Genomic DNA, 13819 nt, shown 5'->3' on the forward strand with positions numbered 1-13819 from the left:
AAAAATTATTTTTTTTTACTTATTTCGAAATGTGATAATATTTTTATAAAATTATTTTTCTATTTAAATTTCAGGGCTAAAAAATGTGCATAATCCGAGGATGCATTTGAGATAGAGATGAAGAATAACAAGAGATTGGGATGGAAAAAAAGAAGAAGAGCGGAGAAAAAAGGAGGACCGGAGAGTTCTCGAAGAAGAGTTTAAGCGTGAGCGCCAAATCAGAGCCTGCAGAGAGCAGCAGTCGTAGGTAATGTAAGGTTTGAAATGTTGTCTAGTGTCTAGCTGGGGAATGGAGATCGAGGGGACTCAGTTTCGAGGGCTTCGATGAGAGTCGCACGAGAAATCTGCATTTCTGCCTTATTTCACTATCCGTCCTATTGCTACCGTACTATTCATATATATATATATATATATATATATATATAGTACTTTGCCGAGAGAGCTTTCGAGCGACTCGCAAACACTCTGTCCGCGACACTGGGCTTGTACCCGAGAGTTCTTCACTCGTTTCTATTCGCTCGTGAAGGTGAGTATACAGATAGTTAACCCCCATCCTCACGCTCTTACACTCTTCTACTAGTCTTCATAACATTCAGCTCCACTATATTCTTTCTTCGTTTTATTTTCTCACCGCAGACAGACTCATAGCCATGGCTGTAGCCGTAGTTGTCATCATCCTCGTCCTCATCCTCGTCGTCGTCGCCGAGTATTTGCTCTATCCCAAGTTGAGAGTAAAGAGTAGTACACCTCACTCTTATCTCTATATATATATTCACTCGGGTTCACTATTCAGAGCGCTTTATTCTAAAGGGCATCAGCATTTTCTGGGGATCAATGCACTCAAGAATAACGTTGTTATTTCAAACTCAAGAGGACGGAACAATTCTTCGTGATTGCGTTGAAAAACTCACCCAACTGGAATAAAAAATACAATGGAAGTACCTCTTGTTTACCATTAACTTTAAAATCTCAACAAATAACAAATTCCATTGAAAGTATACGAAATCCATTTTAAATTTAAACCACATTTTTATCATCATTATTTGATGAAAATTAGTTTCATTATTTTTCCAACTGTTTCAAGTAAAAGAAAAAAAAATGATAAGTTTTAATGGATAAAAACCTCTAGTAAACTTTGTATTAAACCACAAAACTTGAGAGTCTCTCATCCATCCTCTTAACGAAAAATGTTAAAAATAATTTCACCGTGGAAATGCAGCGTGCTCGGCAGCGGAACCACAGCAAGAGAAAGAGAGAGAGCAGGATCTGCGTCGGGTAATTAATCCGCGGTTTTTCCTAGTCTAATTAGTTGGATTTATTCTGTGGCCCCGACCAACCCCCTCATCTCTTTTAGTCTCTTTTCTCTCATAAAATGCGAGAAAATTCTTCACTTCTCTCTTTCGCTGGTGCAGCTGTCTCTATCTTTCAGCAGTAGTCGAAAATGTGCTCGCTCTTATGCTCGCTAGAGAGACCTGGTATACGGAGACGAAGCTGATGTATGGAAATATATTCGGGGAGACGGAGCTTCGCATTTTTCCAGGGAGAGACTGCCTCCGTTTACATCCCAGGTTCATGTGCGAGCACCTCTTGCTCCTTTCTCGTACTTTACTCTGCTCTCTGCTCTCTTTTCATCAGCCCACCCAACTACTCACACCCTTTCAACTAAATTCTCTCTCTCCCTCTACATATATATAAATATATCTGCAAACCTGTCTACTAACGTCATCCTTAATGAACCGTCTACTCATTAAACTCGTATCGTGTCAGATTCGCACGTGAATTTCACTTATTCTCATTACTAGTGGAATCTTTAGGCTTGTCAGCTCAATAAAATTTTTATTTTAACTCGAGTTGAGAATTTTAGGAATCAAACGTCATGTGAATTTTTTTTTTTATTTCTATACCAGAGAAATTCCATTTTTTACAATTAAATTTATTATTTTATTTAACGCTGCTTTTAAAAACGTGATGATAGAGGATGATGAGAAATATAAAAGTTTAAAACAAAAGAATCACGTGAGCATGTCTTGGTATCTACTAAAGTAACTTCTCGTGGTCGTGAGTATAGACTATAGAGTATAGAGGTTACATGTGAAGATGGGCCACGACTTCCGGTGACAATGTCGTCGGGTATCGGACGGATAACCGTTACTTCTCACGAGTTAACTCTCACTCTTGTGTCGTTCACCTGTTATTATCATACTGATTTTTTAAATCACAGTTCAAAAATCTTACTCGATAATTTTTTAATTATGTTGGATTCTCAGTACACAAATCAATCTTTATTCTGATATAGGGGAGGGGGGGGGGCAAAATGGGGTACCTAAGGAAATACTAAGTTTTCGAGGACTAAAATACGCTAAATCTTTTTTTTTTTAGTGATATTCGAGGTAAATAGACAAAATTTTTAACTGCCGTTAAAAAATAAAATTTTTATTTTTGGCGGGCAAAACGGGGTACCCTTAAAAAAAGTTGAAAAAAAAAAATTTCTGAAAATTGATTAAATTTTATTACTTGAATCTTTTATATGTAATATACATAAAGAAAAATTACATTTCACATCATTGGTGGACACGAAGGCAAAAAAAAAAAATTTTTTGGGGCAGAGAGGCCTCCCTCCAAAAAAATGATATTTTTTTTTTTTTTTTTTAAATTGTTTTCATTATTAAGAATGTATTTCTTTCTCTTGACAACTATTTTTGGTTTTATAATACTCAAGAAAAATTTTTTTAAGTGTAATAAATCGTTTCCCCTCGATTAGCTTAATTACTAATTGCTATTTAATAAAAAAAAAACAATTCTGTATTTCTTATTTGTCATTATTTTGAACCCAAAAGACCTGTTTTTTGATTTTTTAGATTGCAGATTAATTTGCATTTAAAATATTTTATCAATAAAAAAATAAAATATTATTTTTGAATATTTTTAGTGGCCAAATTTGCCCCAGCTATAACAAATCAGCCGAAAAATGAATTAGTGTATTATATTTTTTTCAATTGGACGATAAAAATATGAAAGAATCATTTTTTAAAAATTTTCGGCTGGTCCATTTTGCCCCAGGTGTCATGCATAGGGCTAAAAGTACGCAAATATATCGAATTTATACTAATTAGACAAAAAAAAAAATTTTTTTTTTCATAAAATTTTGGGGGTACCCCGTTTTGCCTACCCTACTCCCTTTTGCCCCCCCCCCTTTCCCCTATATTCTATTTAATATTTCTCTTCACTAAATATTCTGTTTGAAATATTACTTCAAACAGTGTTGCATTTACATCGTAATATATATATTTAAGTTAAGTTCAAAATATGTATATGTTTACTAAAAGAAAAGAAAGCTATCATGGATCAAATTTTATGACCTTAGGTACTTGAGTCGACGAGAGAAATGATACTCATGTTCCAAGTAGATGCAAGGCAATATGTTTTTCTTCACTTGGACCCATATATATATTTTGAACTTAGACATCTTTGTTATCCAAAAAGAGGAGAGGCTGTTAGACCTCAGTGTTAAATAATATTAAAAGAATAAGTTAGTCTAAGCTAAATCTCTTACGAGTGAAGACATACCCTAGAGCGCGTATTTTAATAAAAAGAAATAATTTTCATTTGTTTAATAAATTGATTTGTTTCAATCACGATTACCATACCTAAATTCCAAACAAATTATAAAATATATGTATTAAATAGAGTAAAAATACCATTTGTGGCCACTGCTTCATTTTTGGATATTTAATGATTTATTTTAATTAATGAAAAAGTACAAAATAAAATTTTTATTGTAACAGTGTGATAAAAGTATCTTTTTATACATTTTCAAAATTAATTGTCATTGCGTCTGTTACAAATTCTTTTATTTAAATTCTTTAAGTGTCCAAAATTGGCCCTAAAGTGGCCAAAAACGGTACCTCTACCCTATATCAATATTAGAATGACCAATGGACAACTTATATGAGCAATGGTTTTTTTAATTTTAATTAATTTTATTTTTTCCATAGCATAAGTTCAATAATGTTTGTATTTAATTAACATTTAAATTTTTATTATTTGTTTTTATTGTTAAATGTTCATAAAAGTCTAGTGGAGAGAAGCTTCAAAGAGAAGACCACCACCAAATATTCTCACGTTAAAAAATAAGTTGTTACAAGAAAATTTATTACTTACTTATGTATAATGACAAATTTGAAAATAAACTTTCTTTTTAAAATAAAAAAAAAAAAAAATCAACATTAGAAGCGTAAAAAAAAATCATCGTCCAATTAAATAAAAAATACCAAGTAAATTAGTGAATAAAAGTATGATAATAAAATAAAAATTTAACACCTTTTGAATAATCAAATAAAAACAGAAATAATTTACTGATGTTATAAAAAAAAATAAAAATGAGTAAATAAATAAAAATGTCAATAAAGATCTGTCGTTAGATTGTGAGTTTATTATAAATTCAAGACAAATGATTTGATTGAAAGAATCTCCTCTGTTCACGTATGCAAAGTTATGTTTATGCTATGCTAATAGGGTTCACGTTGTCCCGTAATCCGCGGCACGCGATGAATTAATTCAACTATTATTATAAAATAATATATTTCGCGTTAAACGAACGTTTATGTGCCTCGAAAAAATAATAAATAATATTCGATATTAATGAAAATAAAAATTAATGGCAATAATTTTATAATTTATATAACAATAATAAATCCTATCAATATTAATGATAAGAATTCCAATAAAAAAAAAACAAGAGTCTAAACGAAATAAAATGGCAGACGTAGAACAGGCTTAGCCACAGTACACATACAAGCTTCGGAATGTCGCATCTGCAGAATTTGATTAATAAATTAGTCAACGACTGACCACCGACGTGGTGAGTGAGCAGTTGCTGTGGCCGTTGCAGCAGCAGTTCCCAGTTGAATTACTACTGCACATCCTCATCGAATAATGTCCATGTGAAATCTACAACCTAGAGCCTACAGCCGACAACCGACAACCGACAACCTACATATAATACATGTGTCTATTTACATCTATAAAACAATATAATATAATGGCCGACGTTGCATGTGTAAGCCGAATTGAAGCTAAGCCGCAGTATTGTCCGTAGCAACTGCCGAAGTTTAAGTACAAGTTAAATTATCCTGGATAAAAGCTATAATACAAGTGTACATGTATTTGTATATGTATACATTTATAGCGTCAGAAATAATCAGAAATATACTTCACCGTGAAAATATTAAGTCGAAAGCACTGGCGGTCTAGCTGGTCTAGTAAAGTAGTTAAGTTTAATGTATAGATATATAGACGTATGGACGTAATAAGCCGGTAGGTGGCAAGGCTGCGTGACGGGGCGATTGCGGAGCCGTGACTAAAATATTTAAAAATATGTATCTTTCTGGCTGGGCTACCGTCCAGTTCCAGTTCCAGTTCCCGGTGTGTATGTGAGTCCATGTGTGTGTTTGTTGTGTGTAAGCCTCTCTTTCTCTCGCCTCTCCATTTACCGTCGACTCGCCGCGCGTTACTATATTTATTTCGCGTTTCCTTCCTTACATTACATTACATTGGTGCATTAGTTTGAGCGGGGGCCCCCCGGAAGTTAAGTGTGTCTGCTGCTACTGCTTCTGCTTATACTGTTGCTGTTGTTGTCTGTACATATTTTAAAAAGCTACCTCCCAACATTAATCGCCACTATTTATTTTTTACATCAGCATCACAGATGTCGAATTTCAACGTTACTTTATAGCCAGTCTATCTATATAAATTAATTAACTATTCATTATACTAAATATACAAGGCACATAATTGGAGTAAAAAATTTTCTAAATAATGGTTCGGATTTGAAAGACATTCACTGGAAGCAAGACTAATCGTAGACCAAAAGCAATGATGATAATAATAAATAGCAAGTCATAAAGAACGGCTGAAAGCTGTGAATTATTTAGTGCTTTGGTTGACGTGTTGGTTCGTATGTTAGTTGGGACGATTGGTGGCAGTAATGAAAATCCATCATGAGATTTGGGTCAAGGAGAGAACGGCTTATCGTCTTATGACAATCACAAACGGAAAATATTGTACAATGTAGTGAATTAAGAGCCCGTTATGTACTGTAACACGTACACCTGAGTATTCGTTATTATTACTGAGACGTGATACGCCCTCTGGCATTTCCATCGGCATCGGCATCGGCATTACCATTACCATCAGCGCAGCCCCATTAGTCGAATAAGCTCGTAACCTCGGCGGTGTCGGTTTAACACACCAGCCAGACCGCAAACTAGAAACCAGACCATCATCGATAATCCACGGTACCGGGCCCTTGGCAGTACTCGCATCGGTCTGTGTTAAACCCTCTACTCACTCCCTCACTCCCTTAGTCGTATAATAAAGCGCCTACTCTAACCTGACTTACTAAGCTCTGCTATCGGCCCGTTGACCTCCGTCTCTCTGAGTGCAGCCAAACTTTTCACACACTCGGTGTGCTGCTGTGCTCTCCCTTTGAGTAAAGCAACATATAAATGCTTATGTGTAGTTTTTAACGCTTTTACCATTTGTCTATATATCATTACGTGGTGGGTAGGAACATATGTGACACTCGTAGACCCAGTGTCGGGTGTGTGCGAGTGTGCAATGAATATTCATGATTTTTTGATCAGGCATCGCGGGAAAAAGGAAGTGAGTTCTGCAGGTCGTCAAGTCATTTATACCCACTGGTTTTATAATACTGCCTATACTACGACTACAACTACTGGTCGTGTCGGAAGTTATAATAAAACAGGCTACAGAAAATAAAAACCTGGCCCGCAGCCCCTAGAACTCGATGATTTCGGGCGCATACTAATCACTAAACGATTTATAAAAAAAAAATATAAAATAAAACTCTAAACTTAGTATTCATTTTTGTACCTTGGACTAGATAGGACCGGTGTAAGAAAACAGATGAATAAAATATATAGGGAAAATAAAGATGGTTAATGGCAGCGATGGCAGTTAGCACGAAAGTTAAATACTAAATACAAGTGTATAAAATTTATAAGAGCTATAAAGAGTGTGTATACATAAAAGGAGAAAAAAGAAATATTAAAACCCAGCCCTTATCGTGCAGCTCGTCGTCCCATTCTGACCTATGCATATTCACGAGTCTATATAAAACCCTCTTCCCCGTCCTCTTTCTTGCCGTTTAATTTTTTTTTTTATTTTTTCGCTTTATTTTTTTCACGGCAGGTAATGTTCCACCAGCTCCAGAGCTAGTCTTCGTAGACTTTGTATTTATGCTACCCCTTCGTCACCTGTTAATTCCACTCTACTTTAATTACACTCCATAAAATTGGTTTAATGTAAATATTATGGCTACTGCTTCTTTTCAATGCGTGTGATCGAGGCGGATTAAAAAAAAATAATAAAATAAATATATATTTTTATATAACTATACACGTCAAAGTAGGATATATATATATATATGAGTATATACATATTATTGATGATTACTTTCGTGTCTTGAAAAAAAAAAAGTATTTTTCATTTTACACGTACGTATGTACGATGAGTGTTGAGCAAAGTCGTATACAATGGCCGCGATCACTTCTGTGTTATGTGGTTGGTCGTCGTTTTATATTCTTTGTTTCGGTACGCCGGTCGCGTATTATTTCAAGCAGGAATAAGGTCACGCCAGCAACGACACTCTACATTAAAGTCAACACTCTATATATATGTATATGTGTACGCACGCAACACGCCAACGAAATAAACCGACACAATGGCATCGCGATCAACATCCCAATCATAATCATAAAATATATATATATATATAGTGTTTACTTATTTGTTATTTGTCTTTAGCAAATTTGTATAATTGTAATGCATGTAGACATAGTAGACAAACAGCAACTGGAGAAGTAGTTCAATAATATTTAATGTCGATAAAAATATCGTAAAGACTCAATAAAACTTGTGTTTGATTATGACGCAGTCGGACTTATCACACATTACTTTTATGGAGTGTTTGATGATAAACTGACAATAACTCGGGACGAGCGATTTAATACAAACAATACTTAGGTTGCTCACGTAGACATGAGAAACCGGATGCCGCGATCGATTCGTATCGGTTATGTATATCGACTCTATACCGCGGCAACGCAACCAATCGGCATTTCTTTGAAATTTTTTTATTATTATTTTATTTGTATATGTATTTCTGTAGTTTCGTCAAATCTACGTACTGATAATTCATTATTTCTTGAGAAAATGATTGTGTAATTTTTCAAAGAGAGATAGACAAGGTCAGTAGAAATAAGAATGGAAATTTAATGGATTAACGGAGGAAATTAGGCCTCAATGTCTGATGTTACTTTAAAGACTTTGAGTTAAGTGTAATGTCGTCGACTGTTCAACTGGTCGTCGTAGATGTCGTCGACAAGCAGATTGAAAAGATGGGTGCGCCGTTGCGACATTCCTTCTCGAAGAAGTCCGATGGCATTGTTCCATCGCACCTTGCTCACGCCTATGTCACGTGGCCCACTATTCGAATTGTACGTGCGTATTTTCGAGTTCAACTTTTCTATAACGACCACACATTTAAGTAACTCGAAAAAAAATATTTTTTTTGATGCGCAATTAAAATTAATAATCGTGTGAGACAATTAAAAATTAATAAAATAAAACTGTAAACGTCACTAAATCAGCGATAAATTTTCATTAAAAAATAAAAAAGTATTTTCTTGTAATTGCTAGTGAATTAAATTTATATTTTTTCGCGAGTTCTTTTCTCATACCTCAAAGTCGTGATAATTAACGTCACGGTCTCTGAACCCTTGGCTGGCGAAGAGGAGAAAGGGGAATTCCGCGGCTCGTAAAACACTCGAGCAGTCAAAGGAGGGTATAAAGGAGAGTAAAGTATATACGGTTGCGTGGCAGATACTTGTAGTTTGTGGGCCTCGCGGGCGCGCAGTTCAGGAAGTGCAAGCCACGTAAAAGAGGGAAACCAAGGAATGGACGACACGAAAGCCGTGACGCTGCCGCCGTACGGATTAATTAGCGATAAGGCTTCTAATGAGCGGCAGGTGAGTCGGCGAATGAACGTGCGCCCGGCCTAACCGCACGCGTCGCACACTTCGTTAAACCTTATTCTTCTTATATTTCTATCCTATCCTATTCTATCATGCTGATGCTCTCTACTACATCTTATACCTGCACACATCTACTTGCATCTATGGCTTCTCTGGATATTCACTCGCTCAAAAAAGGGTTTATTCAGAAACAAAAAAAAAAGCTAACAGTCTAATTAAATTTTTTCGCTGATTAATAACCGATTTCAAGCGCCGGTTAAATCTCACAACTTACTTCCATTGGAATTTAAAATTACAAAAGTGTGATTTAAATATTTTTTTGTATCTAAAAAGTCTAAAATAGGTCATGGTTATTTTTAACGCATTTCAAAAAAGAAAAAAAAATTCTAAAAGATTTTTTTTCCCGAAACTTTACAGTGCCATAAATAAAAATTTATTATCTTTGTTAAATGAAAGTTGAAATAAAAAATTTAGTAACATTTTTATATTGAAAATAAGAGAACTGTATATTACATTATAAAATGGTTTAGAATATTTCAAATACTCTTTCAATGGGATAGAAATTGTGTGTATAGAAGAATGATTTATTTAACGCGATCGTAAAGATATTACTATCGGCATCGCTTCTGTTCTGGCACGTGAAATTGCGCAATAAAAAGTAAAAACATGCCGAGAGAACGGATTATTCCCCGTGGCAATCGGTGATTTTGATGAATTTATGAGCACCGTATTATAGTGATATTCTCAGATAACTCGGAGGATAAAGTAATGCGATTAAATTTAGTAAGTATGAGACTGAATCAACGGCCTTGCGCCTGATGCGCAGAGGAAGTGCATCACCTTTTACATATTTACTTACACACTTTATTGTAAATTATAACCATAATATAATATCCATCACCCGTCTCATAGTAAAATCTTAAAACGGTATTTTGAAATTTATTATCAGCAGCAATTTCAGCTTTATGCCATACGCCACATTATTCCAATACTTAAACCTCAGTCACATATTGAGAAAACAAACATAACTACAGCGCGTGTGCATGATGAATTAAACATGCTGATTAATAATTAACGAGTCCATTACCGCATTCTTGTGCTTTGAAACAATAACAAATAAAAGGGACAGTATTCCATAATCATACACTGTAAAAAAAAGACCGGAGTAAGTCCAGGTGGTGTAAGTGTTAAAATTTTCGGTGTTAAAATAACACCGTCGCTGGTCTGAATATTGCTTACGGATGTAAAAATATTTTTCGGTGTTGGAAGTACTTCATTTTGTGAATATTTTTACTTAATCGATCACTACAATTAACACAGTGTTTTTATTAATTAATTAAATTATTGGTGATTGAAACGGTGGAAGTAAAATTGTGTAATTTTTAAATAAAATACGTATAACATAAATAATTATTTAAATAAGTATGGGAGAGGGAGGCAAAGTGGGCCCCTTAAGGAAAGTAATATTATATATCATTAATTTTTTTTACGCGTTTATTTCTTTTTAGACCCTTGATACTTATTTTCACTTCATTATGCTGCGTCCACTGAACTTGAAAAATCCAAAATTAGGGGCAAATTGAGCCCTCCAAAAAATTTCAGATATGATGTTTTTTATTCTTTACACCTGTGATATTTGCAAATAACTCTAAAACAATTGTATTTTAATAATATAAAAAATCATTTTAATAGTCCGCGAAATAACTTTAAAACGTAATTTTATTACTCTCTAAAAATGAATCAGTGAAATTCACTTCGAATTAGTGAATATTCACTAGGAAATAGCTAGAAGTATACCACTGGTTGAATTAGTGGTATACTTATAACTGTAGAAACAGTGACTATCCACTAATTCGCAGTGAATTTCACTAATTCATTTTTAGAGGGTGTGTTTAACTTTCTTAATAAATTATATTTAATGAACAGTTTTGGTGCTTTATTTTAGCCCTCATTATGTAAGAAATTTCGATAAGCTTATTATCCGTCCAAATTTATTGACGTATAGAAAATTTTAAGGGGGTCCACTTTGCTCCCTCCTCCCCTTCATAGCAAAATTGAAATTTCCTTCAGACAATATTCATTAAATTTATGTATTTTTTTATATATAATACATTTTTGATTTTTTTTTCTAATTTCTATGCGTGGAATTTTCTTTTACACCGATTTAACACCGGTATTTTAACACCGCCAAGTTACACCGGTGTTACTTCATTGCAACACCGCGTGGTGTTGAATTGAGTCCGTTTTTAACCCTGCTATTTTTACAGTGTAACATTAATGTATGAAAGTTGCTTGGGATTATTTATAAATGTATTTATGTATTTTAGGCGTGTTGGATTGGTGATGTTCGACGAAGTGTGATAGCTACTTATTAAGCATTTTAAGCATTTGGCGGCTATGGCCTAACGCTTAAACCTAGGTCAGTTTCATTATCTTAGTGTGTTGTTGTGTATACCAGGGCAAACGAGAGTGAAACGGAGAATCGATGGGGCATTAATAAACATGAAGTAGAAGGGGTCCTAGTGATTTTACGATACTCGTGTATACATATATAAATATATATGTGGATGAAAATATACGCGTGTGGTTAAAAACTCTAATCCCGTTACAAAATATAAAAATTTTTGATTTTTAAAATTAATAGAAAAATAATTTCATTGCGATAAAAAACTTGTTTAACATAAAAAATATTTAATTTTTAAAAATGATAGCTCATAAATTATAAAAAATACGTAAACATAAAAAAAAATTTATTGAGCCATAAAAATAAAGTCTAAGCCCCATAATCTTTACAAAATGAAGTTAAATCAAGTCATTCCTATTCATTAAGTGTGCCAAGGTCGTGTTTCAATTACAACTTGCACACATTACGCACGTTTGGTATTTATAACCTGCTAATGTAGTGTAATTTAATGTATGTAATGTAATAATTGAGAGATAGAATATTCAGGCACGTTAATTAATCGGTGGAAGAAAGGAAATGCCTTCGATCTTTACTATACTCCATATTTGAGTATGCATACTTTATTATTTATATGGAGAAAGATATGCGCATATGTTATAAATTTTATGGAGTTTACAGTTTACTTTCGTTAGGAAAATAATTTTGTCGGATATTTTTGAAAAATCAACCGATTTAAGCGTTCTTGGTGGCAATCGAAAGAGCTCACCAGGGCTTAGAACTGATTACATTTTGGGGCGAATTGGACAAATGGTTTATGAGTTACATGAAATAAAAACTCTCTAAACATGAATGAGTGAAATAAGTGAATATTCACTAATTTTGAGTGCTAATCGAACCACTGTTTGGAATTAGTGGTTCGATTTGCACTCTAAATTAGTGGATATTCACTTATTTTCACTAATTCATGTTTAGAGAGACTATTTTTAATTTTTATTTTTCGTGAAACTTGTAAACTACACGACCGATCGACTCCAAAATCTACTCAATTTCAAGTCTTGGTGAGCCTTTTTAATTCCCGCCAAGAAGTTCAAATCGGTGGATTCGTTCCAAATGTATCGTAGGGCAAAAAAATTTTACATACACACACACACGGTCGTCCATCCGGAAATAGTCAGAATAGCTTCCTACACGGAAAAAAAATGAACTATATAAATTGAGAACGACAAGTAATATAGCGATAAAGTGATAAGTGATCAGTAAAAATTATCATGCTAGATAGTAATTTTTTCGTTTATAATTAAAACGTGAATAATTACAGGATAAGTATGAAAATCTATTGTCTATGCACAGAAAAAAAAGTTATCTTGAGCCAAGAAAATATTTTTTAATACAAACGTTTTCGCGAACCAAATCAAGATTTTTTTGAGCCAAGAGAATTTTTCTTGGTTAAAAAAAATTCGTCTTGATCGGAGAAGATTTATACTTTATTTGAGAAAATTTAGGTCTCCAAAAAAAATTTTTTTAAATCAAGAATATTTACCTTCAGTCAAGAATTTTTTCTCCTGTGTGCAAGAAAAATTACTATTTGAACTTTAAAAATTGTAACTGATACTTAGATAATAGACGACACGTATTATGAAATTTATTATTTGCTCTCTAAAAAGGAATTATTGAAATTCTCGCGAATCATTGGATAGTCACTATTTCTACAGCTATAAGTATACCACTATTTCAACCAGTGGTATACTTATAGCTGGTTCCCAGTGAATATTCACTAATTTGAAATAAATTTAACTGATTCATTTTTAGAGAGTGGAATAGTAAAATTTCCCATATTGACACCCGGGTTTCGGGTTATAATTTCAAATACTAAATTTTAAAGTTTATATTTTCCCGTGTAGGACCTCAAAACATCGACATCTGATGAAAACTCGATTTTCAAAAATCGGACCGAAACCAATAACTTCCTTTTTTTGAAAATTTTAAATTTTTATAGCAGGAAGTTTAAAAATTGAGAATATCCATTTACTAAATACTCAAATAATAAGACATAAGATCATTGAGAGAGTAAGAAAGCACGACAACTGTGAATAATTGAATATGTTGATTGGGCTGATTAGCTTGAGATTATTCAAACTTGTTGTTGTAACTATGTTCAAATGCCCGTGCATCTGATATTCTATACACAGACATATCAAGCTGCTTATGTTCACAAACTCTGCATAATACAACCACTACCGATATATATGTACATATTACAAGCAAGAGTGTAAGCAATTGGTGCATGTGCCAAGCAAGAAGTAATCTAGCATAGCCTCCAAGGTAAAATATACACGTACATAAGAAGTTAAAAGGCTAT

The 13819-nt window shown here is 33.6% G+C and overlaps 1 protein-coding gene and 1 long non-coding RNA gene across 7 annotated transcripts in view; one reads left to right on the plus strand and one right to left on the minus strand.

Annotated features, from left to right (window-relative positions):
• LOC130667311 (uncharacterized) overlaps positions 1–13819 on the plus strand; it is a 150142-nt gene that overhangs the window by 57132 nt on the left and 79191 nt on the right. For 2 of the 3 annotated variants that reach the window (XR_008989827.1, XR_008989825.1), the window contains exon 2: positions 75–247. This is a non-coding gene — a long non-coding RNA (uncharacterized LOC130667311). Of the gene's footprint in view, positions 1–74; positions 527–636; positions 1777–13819 lie in introns of those variants that run through there. The other variant, XR_008989826.1, reaches the window with a different exon arrangement.
• LOC130667309 (mucin-2-like) overlaps positions 1–13819 on the minus strand; it is a 71341-nt gene that overhangs the window by 38654 nt on the left and 18868 nt on the right. The gene's annotated exons all lie outside the window — the stretch shown is intronic.

The sequence above is a fragment of the Microplitis mediator genome, chromosome 5, assembly GCF_029852145.1.
Source record: "Microplitis mediator isolate UGA2020A chromosome 5, iyMicMedi2.1, whole genome shotgun sequence".
NCBI lineage: Eukaryota > Metazoa > Arthropoda > Insecta > Hymenoptera > Braconidae > Microplitis > Microplitis mediator.